The sequence below is a fragment of the Xenopus laevis genome, chromosome 2S (genome assembly GCF_017654675.1).
Source record: "Xenopus laevis strain J_2021 chromosome 2S, Xenopus_laevis_v10.1, whole genome shotgun sequence".
Classification (NCBI taxonomy): Eukaryota; Metazoa; Chordata; class Amphibia; order Anura; family Pipidae; genus Xenopus; species Xenopus laevis.
In genome coordinates this window covers 124,919,831-124,938,189 of record NC_054374.1, presented here as the reverse complement: position 1 = coordinate 124,938,189, position 18,359 = coordinate 124,919,831, and the positions used below count along the sequence as shown (strand labels likewise).

The 18,359-nt window shown below is 37.1% G+C and overlaps 1 long non-coding RNA gene across 1 annotated transcript in view; it reads left to right on the top strand.

Moving 5' to 3' along the window:
* The window catches only part of LOC108709789, a 90,300-nt gene that overhangs the window by 13,512 nt on the left and 58,429 nt on the right, over positions 1–18,359 (top strand). The window lies entirely within an intron of this gene.

Sequence of the window (18,359 nt, the reverse complement as noted above, 5' to 3'; positions counted from 1 at the left end):
CTAATATTGATATAATAACACAAATGTAGCACATCATAAAACTGTAGAGATGTGTATATTTTTCCATTTCATCAGTATGCAAAAATAAAGCTCATTAACTACATAACACTTTTTGTTAAAAGTGTTGTAGTAGACAAATTTATTTTAGTGTATGATATGTATGCAAGTGCATATCAGTATTTTAACAGCAAAAGGCAGGCAGACACTTTTTCAATAGCATTTACTTGAGCGTTTGAAACGATTGCATAGTGGAGTGTTGCTTAAAATGACATTTGCTTTCATTGTTCAAAATTTTATATTTTGGTTTATTTCACTTTAAATGAAGAAGGGAAGATGTGTTTGTGTAGCACATATGTGCATGTAATTTTACATACAGTAGTATTCACAAGAGCAAGCATAGGTCAAACAAAAGCATACATCTAGTACAGAATAACAGAAAATCTTAAAGGAAAACTATACCCCCAAAATGAATACTTAAGCAACAGATAGTTTATATCAAATTGAATGACATATTAAAGAATCTTACCAAACTGGAATATATATTTACATAAATATTGCCCTTTTACATCTCTTGCCTTGAACCACCATTTCGTGACTCTATCTGTGCTGCCTCAGAGATCACCTGACCAGAAATACTACAACACTAACTGTAACAGGAAGAAGTGAGGAAGCAAAAGGCAGAACTCTGTCTGTTAATTGGCTCATGTGACCTTACATGTGGTTTGTATGTGAGTACAGTGAATCGTACGATCTCAGGGGGCGGCCCATATTTTTTAAAATGGCAATTTTCTATTTATGATTACCCAATGGCACATACTACTTAAAAAGTATATTATTATGATAATGGTTCATTTACATGAAGCAGGGTTTTACACATGAGCAGTTTTACTCAGTATCTTTTAATAGAGACCTACATTGTTTGGGGGGTATAGTTTTCCTTTAAGTGGTTTGCTGTTCTGACTCAGCCAGACGATAATCCCCAGTAAAGAAGTTTCACTGGAGTAGTCATTTTTAAAGTATTTCTCACTATTCTGATTGTTGTGTCTCTCTATTTAAGATATACTGTACCATTAATCCAGTTAACTGGCCAGTGTAAAAGTGAGGGGAGTTGGAAACAATCTGTAAGTTCCCTTCTCTGAATAGATAATTACATTTCATGATAGAGCTTAATGTTTGTCCTTCTTATAAGAGATCTTCCTTGAAATTAATAATAAGAGGCACTAAGCAAGATTTCTTTCTTTATAAGATATCACTTCCCTTAATTAAATTTCGAATTATAGAGAGAGAAACACACTCCAATTAAACTTGACTTGAAAGAAAATCTAATTCTAAGCAATTTTCCAAAATACGTTAATTAAATTATTTCAATTGTGGTGCAAAAAGGTTATTTGTAATATACATCTGTATCTGTTTGTATACTCTGCCTTCCTGTTTCTAATTCCTGGAACAATTTAGCAGAAGGCAGCTGAGGAGAACTGACTAGTGCTACTGTACTGTAGTTTCAATAGTCAGAATCAATGCTGCTTTTAATTTCAGTCTGTATATATGTTTTATTCTATTTTTTATTTTTTTTGATGAATGAAATAAGGGTGTGCATGTGAAACAGAGACATTTCCAATGCCTATAAAGCTGGGTAAACATTCTGCCATTTTCATGATTATACAGGTATGTCCAACAGAGGGAACTGTTAATTTATTAAGGTTGTAGTACTTACACAGACAAGATACATCGTTTTTTTGGTTAGAAAGAGACCTGCCTTCATATAAGTTAAGATGGCTATACACAGGAAGATAATAAACTTCCAACAGACCAAGTCAGCAGCTTATTGACCATTGTATGGGCCCTGGCAGGAAATCCAAACTCCCATTGGATGACCTGTATTAATAAGTGATCTGGTCAACCCAATATCACCCACCTAAGGTGGGCATATCAGGAATAGATCCATTTGTCTGGCCATCTTCTCTGTTCATCTTCTTCATTGACAATGTGTCAGTGACAGCAAGTTGATTGACATGATATTTTGCATATTCCCATCTGTGGATTGTCATGAGGCACCTATTTAATATCTAGTGCGTCTTCGGGGGAGAAAAAAGTGACCTTAGCCTTAGAATGCAGTTTTTTTGTGATCTGCTTTCTTTGTTCAAATTTTAAATATCAGCGTTTTGCCGTTAGCTTATTCATAGGTGGTAATCTTCTCTTGCTGCATGTGGACCTGCTACTGACAACAGGTGAAAAGTGGTACAGTCTGCCAAAAAAAATCAGTCACTTTCAGAAATAAAAGACTCTGTTCTAGTCTTAACAGTCTTTAAAATCTGTTAAATCTTAAATTTTTAAATTTGTTTAAATCTTAAATATTGTGTATTATTATGCTTCTGTGTGTGAACCTATTTTGTTAATGGCATAGCTATGCTCCATTCATAAAAAGCCATAATACCAGCTAGAAGACTTCTTACACTTCATCAGGAGAAATAGTTCTGTAATTTACAGTGCATAAAATAGCAATGGTGTTGTTTGAAATCTATACAGGTGTGACAGTGGGTATTCAAGTCAAATACCATTTGCCCAAGCTGAGCATAGGAAAGATTAACTGCAATATGAGAATGCTTCATCTTCATAAAAAATAGGAAGAACAAGGGAAAGAATAAATACTTATGAGTCTGTTATTACCTTTATTTAGATAGAAATGAGACATAAAAATAGATTTATAGTGGTGCTTTAAGACCATAAACAGTAGATAGTCCAACAGCTTCTGGAATTTACAAGTTACCACTATTGCAATTAAATAAGCTAAAACATACAGTTTCTTCTATTTAATGCAACAATGTCTGCTTTCAGTCTTTGGTCTATACTTTATGCCATACCAAAGTCTTATTTTAACTCCAAAAGTGACATTTGAACTTAATTACATTTCCAGCCTTTCAGCATCACTGTACCATATCTCTATAGCTCCCAAGGCCTTGCTGCCTGGCAAACAGCCAGTGCTTTCAGATTTTAAAATGTTCTTGTTTAGGAAAGCATTTCTGCAGGGTGCTAAATTACTGCTTCTTATTGGAGCCTTAAAAATAAAGTGATACATATGCACTGCTGTTCTCCTGATTCACAGCTTCACATGCACTTTTTGTAATTCTACTTCTATTGCTCGATCAGTCTTCCCATACTCCTAATTAGGCTGCATACTGTAGCGCAGGGAATACAGTTTTCTTATGAATGTAACCTTATATTATAATGGTAGGGAATTAAAGCACTCACTGTTTTCCCTTTGCTATAGATACTAAATAAACTCAAATATACATAGGGGCTTATTTATCAATTTTCACACAGCAGATTGATGTTTGGGAGCTTTTCTCATGTATAAAAACTTCAGAACACTTCCCTGACAGTTAGGAACTTTTGTAACAAATTGACACCTGTATTAATCCTGTCAAATTGATCAGAATGTATTTGCTTTGAGCAATCAAACTAATTCTGAGTGATGGAGTGATAGTGCTCGATGCTGTTTATTAGCATCAATGAGTGCTATCACCTGTCTGAATCCTTGTTTCCAGATGCAAATCACATGCAGGTATAAACTATCTGGGCAGTTATTCTCCATGCTGGTACATGTGCTCAAAACATGGAAGTAAACTGTTGTATCCAAAAGTGCCAGAAAAGTCTCTGTTTTTACTGCAATAACGCAATGTGTCTGTATAAATAATTGGCACACAAAAGCGAGACTGACCTGTAAAAGATATCGTGATTAATGGTGCTTTATGATGGTGTCAGTTCCTAATAGAAATTAGTGATGCCGATTGTGTCTCATGACTAGTTGAAATGCCAATAAATTCTGCAGCGCTGTACAATAGAAGAAAATATAAAGGTGATCCTACACTTAGCAAGTGGATCCTTGCTTAGCTTGGCCATTTAGACACTAAAGCTGGCCATACACTATAAGATCCGCTCGTTTAGGCAACACCTAGGGCTGAGCGATTGGATTACCATTAGGAGCAATGGGCTCAGATGGGCCTGAAAAATTAAACTTTCCCGATCTATATTGTGGCCAGATATCGATCGGGAAGACCCATCGGAAGCCACCATACAAAGGCAGATAAGCCGCCGAATTGGTCTAAAGGACCAATATCGGAAGCTTTCGTCTGCCAGTGTTTGGCCACCTTAAGCCAATTGGTGCTGATCTGATTAGTGGCCCAGGTTGTTATTCAGCCAGTACTCTATGTTTAAAAATATTGGTCTCATAGCCTTCTGTCTGGGGTTGCCTAGCCAGTAAACTACCAGCCAAGGCAGGGTCCAGTATTACAGATTTAACAGCAATTTACTTCTCTGTAAATATTTAATAACTACTCCTAGCTCCCAGCATCATGCTGATGTAATTGTCCCACCCCTTTTGTCAAGGACCCACCTCCTCACAGACCTGACTCCTGGCCAGAACATGCTAAAAGGTGGCAACCCTTCTTGTGCCTTTATATGGTAATTCAAATGCTACATGACTGATAACGCTGTAAAGTTTACTGTTGGGGAATTCATTATTCCCTACATATTTAACAGTAATATATGCATCCCTATAGACATATATTAGTTACATATGCCATGTAAGGAGAAGGAGGCATGTGTGCATTGTATGTTTAAGGAAGACGACGAGAAGTCCCTAAAACATTTGGTGTGCCTGCACTCAACAATACTTGTACCCAATAAAGTTGTTTGCCCTTTCTGCTATATTTCTTTTGTAGGTCATGAGAGGCATGATCACAGATGGAATAGTTAGTGGACAGTACTGACATAAGGCAATTTACAAAGAATTTTGAATTTAGTTCACACAAGGAGGAAGCACTCACACACAAGACACTATTAGTCAGCTTTTCTATCTTAATACATGTTCATTTGATTATACTTGATTATACTCTGTGGATTTATCTCATGCAGAAGGAAAAGAATAAGAGGTTTTCAAGTGTTTTCACAATTTTATTCAAATAATTTTTTGTAACCCCCCTCATTGCACCCCCGCTTTATAATTTATTTATATATTGGATGAAGTCAACTTTATCTTTTGCAATATACCATACTGTTCAAAGATAACCACAGGTACACTGTGATGGCTAGGCTGCTTTCTTCACCCTACATTGGCAAATGGCAGATGCTATTGGGTTACAGATTAAACTTATTTAAGTACATGAAATTCAGCCACAATTACAGAGACTCATGACATATTTAGTCATAAGATAATATCAATATATGACACAAACACACTGAACATTATCCTTCAACATAAAGTTTAGGTGCAATAATAATCATTATCTGCAAAGATTGGGCTTGTTTAGGAATATACAGTAGAAACACATTTGTGTTTTTTATTTGTATTTTAAATATTACACTCCCCTTTGGCAGTTGGGGAGCTGATCCTATTATGCCTGTTTTAGTCAACATCATTAAAAGCAGGTAAGAAAATATCTGCAGTGCCAGTTACTAAATCAACATGGCAGAGGCATAACAGCTTTTTATGTCAGGGCCTATGATATAAGTTAACAGCACATAATCATTTCTGTTGCTTCTTTTTTATTTCATTAAATTGAAAATTTCATGGAGCTGGGAGCACAAACAGATAAACAAACCTTTTTCATGCCATCACCCTTTTTCAGCAAAGAGCCACAAAGAGTGTGTTTGCTTATGCACCACAGTGATATTATAAAGTGGCAGACTCACACTATGTATGGGAGCAGTGGTGCCACAAGTGGGTTAGAAAACTGCAAACCTTAAACCATTAAGTTATGTCATGTACTGACTGTGGTGTGCGTGTGTGTTGTTTGGACCATTTGATTAGCTGTTTGGGGTACTTCCTTGTTGGATAGACAGCATGATAGAGTCTTGTCTCCTCTAAACATGGGAGTATTTTTAATTGAATGATTAGCTGTTATAATTTTTATGTGTGGCCTTATATCTAGGGACATGTAAAACTGATTAAATAAGAATACATGTCATAGCATGTGCATGCACCCATGTTCTAGAGCAGTGATCCCCAACCAGTGGCTTGTGAGGACCATGTTGCTCTCCAACCCCTTGGCTGATGCTCCCAGTGGCCTCTATGCAGGTGCTTATTTTTGAATTCTTGACTTGGAGGCAAGTTTTGCTTTCATAAAACCAGATGTGCTGCCATACTAAGCATGTCACTGCACATGGGGGCTATCAAATATATAGTGATAATTACATCCCTTATTTGGTACCCCAGGAACTTTTGTCATGCTTGTGTTGCTCCCCAACTGTTGAATGTGGCTCATGGGTAAAAAATGTTGGGGACTCAATAAGTCAGTGTGGGCCCAAGGCACAAAGCCTTAAAATATATTACACCAGAAATGAATGAAATTACTGCTGAGATGTGAAATAATCACTTTGGTTACTGTTGCTTTTAAAATAAAAGATGGGTGAGAAAACATCTTATCTAAGATAAATATAGCACAGTGACAAGTGTTGAAGGAGGAATTTATACTATCAAGGCAAACATTTCAAAGCAATTGTATACTTAAAGAGATATGAATTCCATCTTGCAGTATTTTTACTTCTGTTATTTATTAATTTTCAGTTAGATTTTTTTCTCTGAAAAATTCCGTTTTCTAGAATTTACCAAGGCAAATATTAGGCTTCTTGATTTGTATCTGTGATATCCAATAACTCTTTAAGCTCTTCTTGTACTCGTGCCTGTGGGGAAACATTATTTTAATTCTCGCTTTCTTGTGAGGAAAGTATAACTTACTTACTTTGCTTATCAGCTTTTATCATGCAAACTAAGGGGCAAATTTACTAAAGGGCGAAGTTACTAACGCGGGCGAAAATTCACCAGCGTGACGTCATTTCTGTACTTCACCGATTTACTAACGATCACCGGTGTAAATTAGCTAGCGAAGGATATATGGAGCGAAGTGTCTAACGCCTGGCGAATTTGCGCTCTGGCGAATGGACGTAAGGAGTCGACAAACTCCTGTGTGCAGGTGATCTTTCCACGTACCTTGACTGGGTGGTTGCCGATTCCCCTACCGCCGAGCACCAGGAAGCTCTGCTTAGGTTTGTGAGGTGTGCGGTTTCTCCACATTGGCTTGGAATGGACGTAACTACGCAAATTCACTAAGATGCAGATTTTACTGAACGTTACCTTTTGCGCCAGACTTGCCTTCGCCACCTCAGACCAGGCGAAGTGCAATAGAGTAGATAGGAGTTCCTCAAAAAATAGTTGAACATTTTTCAGGGTGATAGACTGAAAAATAGTGTGAATTTTTTTTGAGGTAACCGGCTTCCCCCTACATTTCCTAACATATGGCACATAAACTATACACTGGGCTCATGTCTAGGGCAATATAACAACTTTATTTTGTTCTATTAGGGTTTCCCGGGCTTGTGTAGTGTAATGTATTTGCTGCAACATATACGTCCATTCAACTTTAACTTCCCGCCACATGCAAATTAGCCAACGCTAGTGCAACTCCGCTTCGCTTGGCCCAGTAACGCTAGCTCAACTTCGCCAGTGTTAAGCACCCTGGACGCAACTTCGGATTTTAGTGAATTAGCGTTGTCCTGGCGAATCTACGCCTGGCGAAGTGTTACGCTATCAGCGATGCCGCCGCTGGCAAATTTTCAGAGGTTAGTGAATTTGCCCCTGTAAGAATATTTATAATCTGCATGTTATTGGTGGTCAGTCATTTAAAGGGAAATATTTGTAGATATTTAAGTAAATGCATTTTTTTAAGATAAAGAAATAGCGAGACTGTATACGTGTCTCTCTGAGGTTTGTGGCACACACAGGGATTTTACTGCTGATATCAAACAGTGGCAAACGCCCTGTCCGCATATTGTTGCTTCTAATGTTATTTCATGGAAAGCACCTTTGATTTCTTAAGCGTTTTTGTGAGGAGGACCACCTGTTATTGTTGTGTGCCTTAGCCAGGGTTCTTTTTATTCAATATTATTACGAGTAGTTATGAGCAAAATATTTCACCAGGTTTCGCAGCAAAAAGATGCCCATAGACTTCAATTTATTTGGAATTTTTTTACAGTTTCGCAAATTATTTGGCGGGTCAGATTTGCTCGTAAATAATTATGAGCAATAACAGATTAACAGAGGCATTTTGTCTGCTGATGATGATCAATTGTGTCTTTTGGTCTTCTTCGATGGCAGTTGTAATCAAAACACCCTAGGGAACATTCATGACCAAGTGCAGTTGAGCGGCCACAAAATTCGCCACACTGCTGTCTTTCTCTTATACCGAATTCCACACACTTGCATTTATTAATGCAGAGGAATCCTGGAGCTACCTCCATCTCCAAACCAGGTTGTAGCTCTAGCTCCCCCATGGGCCTGCATTGATTACTGCAGTTCTACCGTAAGAAAAGAGTGCACAAGCCACTCATGGCGAATGCCAGAAATCACACTAAAATTATCAGTGTAAACTGATATGCTGCATTGTGAGTAAAAAAATAATTGTACCATACTCAAAATTGCACCTAGCCTGCTGCACTTGTGGTCATAACTTACCCTTTTCTTTAGCCAACAAAAAAGAAGAGAATTTCCACGGTTCATGGCCAACGGTCATTCCTATCAAAATTTTGACCTTCCTAATGTTTTTATGCAGGTTCCAAATAGATATCAGCGGCAATGAAGGACATGTCTGTAGTTCAGATACCATATTTGTCTTTTAATTTTATACTATTCTTTAAATAATTGTATAGGATTTATTAATTGAATATTAGAAGAATTTCAACGCTTCCAATTCTGACCAAGCATAAGTAAGACCATGTGGCACAAAATAACAAAGATCTGGAGGTCTGTAATACTTCCTTTTCAATTCCACATTGTCACTGCACAGTAGCTGACTCTGATATAGGTATATTATAATTGTGTTGTGACCCTTTATAAAATGAAAGCTAAATTGGTCAAGAAAAAAGAAGAAAATTACACATTATAAATCAGCTTCTATTTAAATTGCTTTTCAAATGCTTTTTCCTTAGTTTATTTCTATATCTTAAAACAGCAGTCAGCCCCCTCTATAGTGTTTGTCCTCCCACATAAGTAGATTGCATGCTGACCATTTGTATTTGCAGTGACTAATGAAAGACTAGCTATTTCTCTGTACCTCTTAGACTGTTTATTGTATAGTTGAGAAGCATTTCTAACTGATTGTCCTTAGAGTTTGCTAAAGGTTACACACAATTGACTACTGTATACCATGAATGTTAAATCTTTAGAACTAGGTCAAATGGATTTTTCTAAATAAAGTACTCTACTGAAAAATCACGAAAAATTCGTTGTTTTTTTTTATAAAATCAGACTTTTAAAAAAATCATGAATTTATTAAACCCAGAGGATGGAAAAGTCAGAATCAGAAAATCGGCATCTCAGACCTGTTCAGGTTGCATATAAGTCAATGGGAGAAGTCCCAATGATGTTTTGATATGCGGTTTGGTTCGTGCAATACCTCAAAGTTTTCGGGCAAAAATCTGAGTTGTTGGGTGAAAAATCCGAAAAAATCGTGAAAATCTGATGACAAATCCGAAAAAATTATGAAAACCTGATTTTCGGGAAAATGTAATAAATAAGCGTGAAAAAACAGAGCCTATTTGACCGGAGTTTGTAGCAGAAAATATTGAGATAAATTCGGACTTTTAATAATGATAAATAATTCCCATAGGGTCCTGGTTTATCAAAGGGGTCATAACCCTGTCACCTCCCAAAGTGGATACATTTTATCTTTGATCACGCTTAGCATTAAAGAAAAATAAATAATGAATGTACATTACAAAAGTTCTTAGAATAGACCCCTCATCAATTTTACATTCACTTATTTTAAAGGTTTACTTATCCAAAGTATAAGTAAACATTTAGGGGCCGATTCACTAAGCTCGAGTGAAGGATTCGAATGAAAAATACTTCGAATTTCGAAGTATTTTTTTGGTACTTCGACCATCGAATTGGTTAAATTCGTTCGAATTCGAACGAAATCGAACGAATCGAACGAAAAATCGTTCGACTATTCGACCATTCGATAGTCGAAGTACTTGCCCTTTAAAAAAAACTTCGACCCCCTACTTCGGCAGGTAAAACCTACCGAAGTCAATGTTAGCCTATGGGGAAGGTCCCCATAGGTTTGCTAATCTTTTTTTGATCGAAGGATTTTCCTTCGATCGTTGAATTAAAATCGTTCGAATCGTTCGATTCGAACGATTTAATCGTTCGATCGAACGAAAAATCCTTCGATCGATCGATCGCAGGATTAGCGCTAAATCCTTCGACTTCGATATTCGAAGTCGAAGGATTTCAATCCGAGGGTCGAATTTCGAAGTATTTTTAACTTCGAAATTCGACCCTTAGTGAATCGGCCCCTTAAAATAAGTGAATGTGAAATGAATGGGGGTGCTATTCTAAGAACTTTTGTAAATTACATTCATTATTTATTCTTTTTTCATTCCAAGATATTAAGAGATACATGTACTGTTAATATGAATGGATTTCGTTACAACAGCGGAACCTGCTGGTCACCAGCCTGACCATCAAGTAGTCAAGGAAGTTGTCAGGAAAAAGAAAGAGGCTGCACTGATGTTCTTCTGCTTAGGAAAGATTTGAGAAAGGTTTCTAATTGTATTCCTAAGCAGAAGAACATCAGAGCAGCCTCTTTCTTTACTCCTTATTCACTTCCTACATGTCTTTAATGAAGTCAATTACAGTTCACAAAGGTGTCACCTTTGTTTTTTTTGTGGGGTTGTGGTTCAGATCAGGTAGCGAGTCTGGGCACATAAAAATGCAAACTGCAGAGCTCTGTGCTGTTTGCAGGTTAAAAGGTATCAAGTCTACCCATTCAGATCAGTGCAGGTCTTTTTTAAATTTTTACATTTTTTAACATACTTTTTTTGTTATCCACAATGCAGCATTTTTCCTAGACTTCCAGCAAAATAATATTCAGCTTGCTCACAATTTACCCATAACCAATAATTTTGATAAAGCTTGTGCAGGTTTGTGCATGGCATTAGCATGATTCACTAGATGCAAGTTAGTTCAGCAGGTAAGTAATGTGTTGTGTGTGAAGATACGTTTTGCATTTATTCTGACCTGCTCACACAGTTTTTAAAAATGTGCATACAAGTGTAAAATATTTTTTTTTTGACGCACATAGCCAAGAAGGAATTAGAGACAACATTGGAACACATTATGGATTTTTGAAAGTGATCTATAAAGATGGAACCCTCTGTAATTCCTGCATGGACCAACTCTTAGGAAATACGATGGACTAGCAGAAAATCTATTGCTGTCTTGTCCATATGTTTTATTATGTGGCTTTCTAGTTTCTTTTTTTTTGCATTCCTTCAAATCTCATCATGTCACCTGCTAAGTGAATTACCTAGTTATCCAGTGCACCAAATCTGGTCAAGTGTCCCAAGAGAGATAAGGGACTCTTGAAGGGTTTGATCAGCTTTAGCTTTTTGGGTAAGTCCACACGGGGCGTTTTGGGGAGATTTGGTTGTCTGGCGACTAATCGCCTCGTCTTTGTGCCGACCAATCTCCCCAAATGCCTTCCCTGACTCTGCGCCGGCAGAGTCAGGGAAAAAAAAATTAAAAAAATGAAAAAACGCTGGCAGAAATCACACACGGCAGTTCGTTTTCCTAAGTTACCCGAAGTTGCCTCACAAGCAAACCGCAAAAACGAGGCGATTAGTCGCCAGGCGACCAAATCTCCCCAAAGTGCCTTGTGTGGCCTGACCCTTATTGTGGGCAAATGTTGCTGATATCACACAAAACACTGCACAAAGATAATAGGTATTGTTTCAGCATGTGGAGCTAAAAAGAATCCAATGTATTAGTTTCAATAACTGGACATTAAGGTATTTGTGGGAAATATTACCTTGTTTCCATATTTGCTTATATATGTTGGTGGCAGCTGCCTATTGCTAATCTCAGCTAATGCATTTTTACAAGGCTTTTCATTGAAGTCAAAAGAAGGAAAATGACTCTGATAAGGCAAGGAATAAAGGTAACCATTAGTATGTAGCGGTTCAAATACATAAATGACACAAACAGAAGCAGTTTGGTGTATGAAATAAGATACAGTATGCAGGGAAAGCAAGGTAAATAATTGGGTATATTTGTCCTCTAAAGCCTGGCAGAGTATTTTTCTGTTTCTAGCTAAGCAAAATGATATATTTGCCATGAACAGTCTCGTTGGTACTGTGAGATTGATGGGGCACAGCTGTGTTTGCCTGCAGTCCTACTCATCATAACAGGAATACATTTGTAAACATATTTTAGCAATAATTTCTTAAATATAAAAGCAGTGGAATGAAATAAAATTAATATCACCGCAGTGCATCTTTCTGTGATACGGAGGGGGAGGGGTACAGTAGCACCTTGATTTTAAACTTCTTGGGTTACCAGGGTAAATGTGCTAAAAACTGCAATACATTTTTGAAAAGTTAAACAAGATTTGTGCGTTTGGGACTGCAAGAAATTCATGGGGCAGTCTAGGAATGTAAAATTGAGGTGTGACTATGTACACTATATGGAGAGATCTAATTACAGCACTGGTGTATGTTATGGGATTTAGAATGCATCTTTGTCATATTCTCACGAATATATTACATTTCATAGATACAGGAGGCAGTGCATGAGAGAAGGGTGATAGAAACCTTACATTGTCAACTCTACTGAGGCCGGAACTCGTGTGAATAACGTATCATTTCTGTAAAGTGCTGTAGAATATATAAGTCCTCTATAAATAGAGAATAAAAAATAGCACCAATGATTTCTAATTGGTGACATACGTGACTGTACGTTGTTCACTTTTGCAGAACAGAGGGCCATGTTAAATAAACTGGACAATTCATTTTTTTGTACAGATGTTATTGCTGTAGCACCCAAACCAGATTTCATAATAAACTGGAAAACCCACATAGTACCTGACAAACTTGTGGCATGCATAGGGATGCGCTTAGGCTAATGTGTGGCCTTCCAGCTACACTGGAACTGCAACTCCAGTGTGTCATGTTGTATGCCAGGGACACTGGGAGTAAATCGACAAATGTTTGTATTGCACAAAGACATTGATTGCATAAGTTTTATTCAGCAGTAAATCCATCTAGGAGGATTTTGCAGTAGGTCCATAAGGAGCTTACTTTGTAGAATAATGCTCTTTTTAATATCTGTCCGTCTATGAGGAAGCCCCACATCTAGCCCACAGTAATGAGACTCACCAATTTGTCTTTCTTTAAAAGCACAACATGCTTCTTGTTATGCTATGATTGCGTGGGTATACTGTAGGAGCACACTGAATAGAGAGATGATGCTTTTCTCTCCTTCTGTGCATGAGAAATGATAAGCCAGAATTTCACTTGCTGAATTCACCCTGTGCTATTAGAAACTAATGGATAATGGATATCTGGAAATGTCTGGGAGGTATTTTCTCCCTCTGTGCGTGAGAGAGGGCAAATCTGAGAATCAGCGGTTACAGGTATGGCACAGCAATCAGTGATTAAGCTGTCATGAAGCATGTTTCTAATTGCACGTCAATGCATGAAATGCACTGTGGTTTTATCAGCAGTCATGGAACAATTACACTCAAATAAAACGATTAAGTCACTGATGCCCCTATAATGGGGTTTGTTAAATTTTTCTGAATGGGATCCAGATTAAATCAGGGATTCTATTTTGAGATCCAAGATATAATTATCTAGTTATGGGGACCCAACTTAAACAGCTTAATTTTGAGCCCATACCTGTTACATAGTTACATTTGTCTAATAGTTCTGTCACTGTCACATCCCCATGTGATTTTTGGTCTGGGACTGGTCTACTGGTTTAGGTTAAATCATCGTTTTTTGCAAGGTAGATATTTCTTGCCCTGTATATGCTGCAGTTTCCATGCAATTGGATAACATTGCACAGTATAAAAGGAAGCAAGATAACCATGTTCCAGAGGGATTTCTGCTCAAGATTCACATTACAGACCTTTAAATATTTCACAGGTTGCTTAGATTGCTGAAAAGCTTCTCCTTAGCACAGAACATTTCATGAGATGCTTCTATACTTTTATTATTCATACTTCCAATCTGCAAATGATGCTGAGATAAAAAAAAAGTCACCATTTGTCCACGTCAGCCAAGATTTTTATTGGTCGTATTGACTTGCGGTTTAATTGGTCTATCTATCTATATCGAGAGCAGGTCCAGCAAGCTAGCAGGAGCAGTGTCTTAAAGCAATCCATACAAGTAAAAGAACTAATGTTGGCAATAGCGTTATTCTTGAAGATAAGCACACATACTGTAAAGTAAAGAAAAGCTTCATGACTGCTCACTTTCATTGGTCAGAAAGTCCTGGCAAGAAATAGATACTCGAATTAAATATTGTTTTGAGGATCGGCTGTAAGTGTGTGAAAACCAAAAAAAAATGTGTCTGCATCCGAAAAACAGGGTTTTGAATATGTATATACCCATGAATGTTTACTTTAAGTCACCATATTGAATGTCAAGGCTGAGGCACTGCCCACATAACAGAACTAATCATCACTATGTAATTATAACAACTTGATTGGTAATTCAGTGCAATGAACATGGCAGCTCCTGTCTTAAGACTTAATTCAGGCATGTGGGAATGTGTTGTGCACACATGATATATTCTTTATTATATGCTTTATTATTTATATATGCTCTATTATTATTATTATATACTTTATTATCGAACCACAGCTTTTGGCATCTTCCTGGATCCTGTCACTCTTTAGCAGGGGGACTGCAGAATTTACACTTACATAACTATTCCTGTACTTGGGATCACCAGGGCATGCTGTTATCCTGTTAAGACGTGACCCCTGCTGAAGTTTTTATTTATTTATTATAAAGGTAATAGGTTGAATTCAGAGCTTTGGGAGGAGGAATGATGGGAGTTTTAATTCTACAGTAGTGGAAGCAAATTGCACTCATCTAACAACAGCTAAGTAATCTTGTTTATTAAATGAAATGCACAAAGCCCTTCATAGCCATGGGTCAGGCAAATAAAAATAAATATGCTATAGAAACAAGTTGTGCTTATACCAACTTGAAATATCTTCAGCTTCAGTTTCACTGCAGCTTGATATTCTGCCTAAGCAGCAGATGAGCAATTTAAAACATCTCATATAATAAATGGCAAGCACAAAAACAACCTTGGGATGCCTCACTTAGGGTGTGAGAATGAGCACGTTTTAAGATTGTTCCCCCGTGCCAGTTTGGCCTGCAGCGTAGCCAAGACATGTGTTTCCCAAAACTTTGATGTGCGGAAGCAATGAAATCAACTCGGAAAACCTTCTTTTGGCTCATTAGTCATTTACATGCTCCCCTAATCATAGAAATAATGTATATGTGTCATTATTATGCTATCTATTAGAATAATTACAGTTACTTACTATATTCTTTTAATTAGTAGGAAGGCCAAGGCAGTTATCTATATTGTGTCTCTTACGATTACTTGCCATTTGCTTTGATTTTTATTTCCCTAAATAGCAACATAAAAATGCATTGGGAGCTTACATTATAGCACCACGTGCTCTTTTCAAATCAATATACATTATCAATTCCATATGAAACGTGTCCTCTGACACTTATTAAACTCTGAAACCATTTTAAAAAGTTTTTTTAGCTCAATCCTGCTTAATTGTGATATAAAAATATCATTCCAATAAATGAATAATGAAGAACACTTTCATTTTTCCAGCTTTTGTTTGGTTTACATGACGTAGTTGATAATAGAGATACAGTATACAGTATATTGTGTATTTATTCAACGTGATTAAAAAGTTTAAAATGGACAAAAAGCGAAGGAATGGTTCTCATTATGGACTGCAGTCCAGCCAGGTTGGAGTGTTTCTAATCTATTCTAGCTCAATATAGCCAATAGTGAGGTCTGGCTTAGCAAGCGAAGACTTTATTTTAAGTGAGATGTGAGATTGGCAATGATTCAGTGAATCACTGGCAGCCTTGTCCTAATGCTGGATTAGGTTTTTGACTCTTTCTACTTTATTATAAACCAGATTGGTGGCTTTAATGGTGCCCTAAGCAGCTAGTATGAATCCAGTTGCAGACAGCCCCTCCACATTGGTGGCATCATCACACCGTCTCACTTACCTGTGATGTTTTTCAGAAGGGTTTGGGCCAGATCATAATATCACCAAAGTTTAGGCCAGTTAGGCACAGACTGGGAAGTGGCAGGATATGGTAGGGATAGATACGGATTAATAGGGATCTGATAGGATAGGCTTTGCTAGGAAGTAGCTGTAGAATGGTCTAAAATGGGCAAACCCCCAACCAAATCTGGCCATGCGTGGTCAACTTTATAGCTATATCACAGAATATTGTAATCAAAAAAGTATACTATGAACAATAAAAAGTGCCCCTGGGCTTTGTACTCCAGCATTCTGTTCTAGTGTGTGATAGCAATAACATTAATCCAGGGCTGCCCAAAAATTGGATCAGGATATACAAGTAGAGCTTGAGGAAGTGATTAGTAGACCATGACTGCCCTGTATTGTCACATATTGCTCCATTATGTCCTCCTTCCAGGTATTTAACAATAAAACATGAGAATGGGTGTTGTTTTTTTTCAATGTAAAGTAATCACATTGTCCGTGGCAATGTATCACAAGAGATTTCTTTGCCACTAAAAATAGATAACACCTTAGCCAGGGCACACCTTCCTTGATAAAAAAGAGAGGCTTAATAGTTAAATCACCTAATTTGATTTCAGTGTCAAAGTCTTATGTAACTGGTTAAGTTGTATTCTCACAGCACCTCTGTCAAAATCATGTACAGTATATGATATGTGTGATAAGTGGCTCATAAAGTGAATCTGTGATATCTCCTTTCGCCTTCGTTCACAGACTTCCAATGGGTTGCAGCTGTTGAGGAATTCGTATCTTTCTTTAGTAGAAAAGGATGATAGTTGATCAGAGATGTATCTTTGTCCCAACTCCAAATGTCTCTTTTTCTTTGTGGGGGATGCATATTGGAAGCATTTACAGGGAATGGGTGATTGCTAAAAGTAATCTCATCCAAATATTATTACTGCAGCAGCCTTTTTAAGAATATATTTTTCATTCAGTATTACTATTATATTACTACTAAATATGTACTGTAATAACTAAAATAAAATAGGTGATTGTGATTTAATGGCAGAATATTCAGTGTTTGCACCACAAATAATGTATTCTCAATTAATGCTTCCCTATACCCAAGGTCTGAGTCCAGTATATACTGTATGAACTTGTGGCTTTCACATTTCACAGACAAGAGTTAAAATTTAGAAAGAGTAGTTAATGGCACAAATACGTTAATTTCTCCAGATTCTTTTCCCACTCTTCAAGATGCATTGAAAGTTATGTCACCTTTTGAAGCTCAAAGACTGTAAATAATTTAACTAGATGCTAGTTCTGAGAGCTGGAGATTCACTTAGGGAAATGCAGTGCATTGTTAAATTGCCGGCTGAAGGAATGAACGTAAAGGCTGCAATGTTATTTGACCCTTGGACAGCAGCAGGTGCTCATAAAACTGTTACATTGGAACTGCCAAGCCCAAGAGAGGTCATCAGAATGAAGCCAATGTAACATTTATTTAAGAGTAGTAACTTAAAATATCTCGCATTTGTACCTTCTTTCGGCAGAACAGTGAAATAAAAACTCGTTTTCCTTTTCTTCCTCTACATTTGACTGTCAAGTCAAATTGCATTGCAGCCCCCCTCAAGCAGCAAAGAGGCATTTACTAACTAAAGGCTATTTTAGTCTCAGCGCCCCTCCAAATAAAGTGAACACATGATAATTTGCACACAGGAGGCAATGATATTTTTTGTAGCAGCTTATATCAAGGTAGTGATTATATAGAAATCGCTTTCGCCTTGTCAGGTGATTGAAGGGTAGCTATAATATTTCAGCTTCTCTTTATTTAATAGTGATTTCCTTTGTTTTAGAGTTTGGCTGAGCTGCTCATATTGTCCCTATTAACCTGGTAGACTGGCATTGCAGATTGACTGCTGATAAGAAAGAAATCTGGGCCAAACATTTTATTGTCTTTGCTTGTAGCTTATTTGAATGACCTTAAAGGCCGATACAAGCATAAATATATGCTATTTATTGTGAACACTCCATGAACACTGAATATTTCTAATCTTAGAATGAACCAACAAAGCCAACTTGCATTTTTATTTAGAACTTTCTTTTCTATGCATCGGTTCCTTGAGAAGTAACAATTAGGCTAGGCATTCTAGCAAATAGGGCATTGTACAAAGTAATTAATGTGATACATATTAACCTAAACTATTAGCTTCTAAATATAAGAAAAACACGACTATGTTTTTCTCATTTAATGAGACTCTGTTG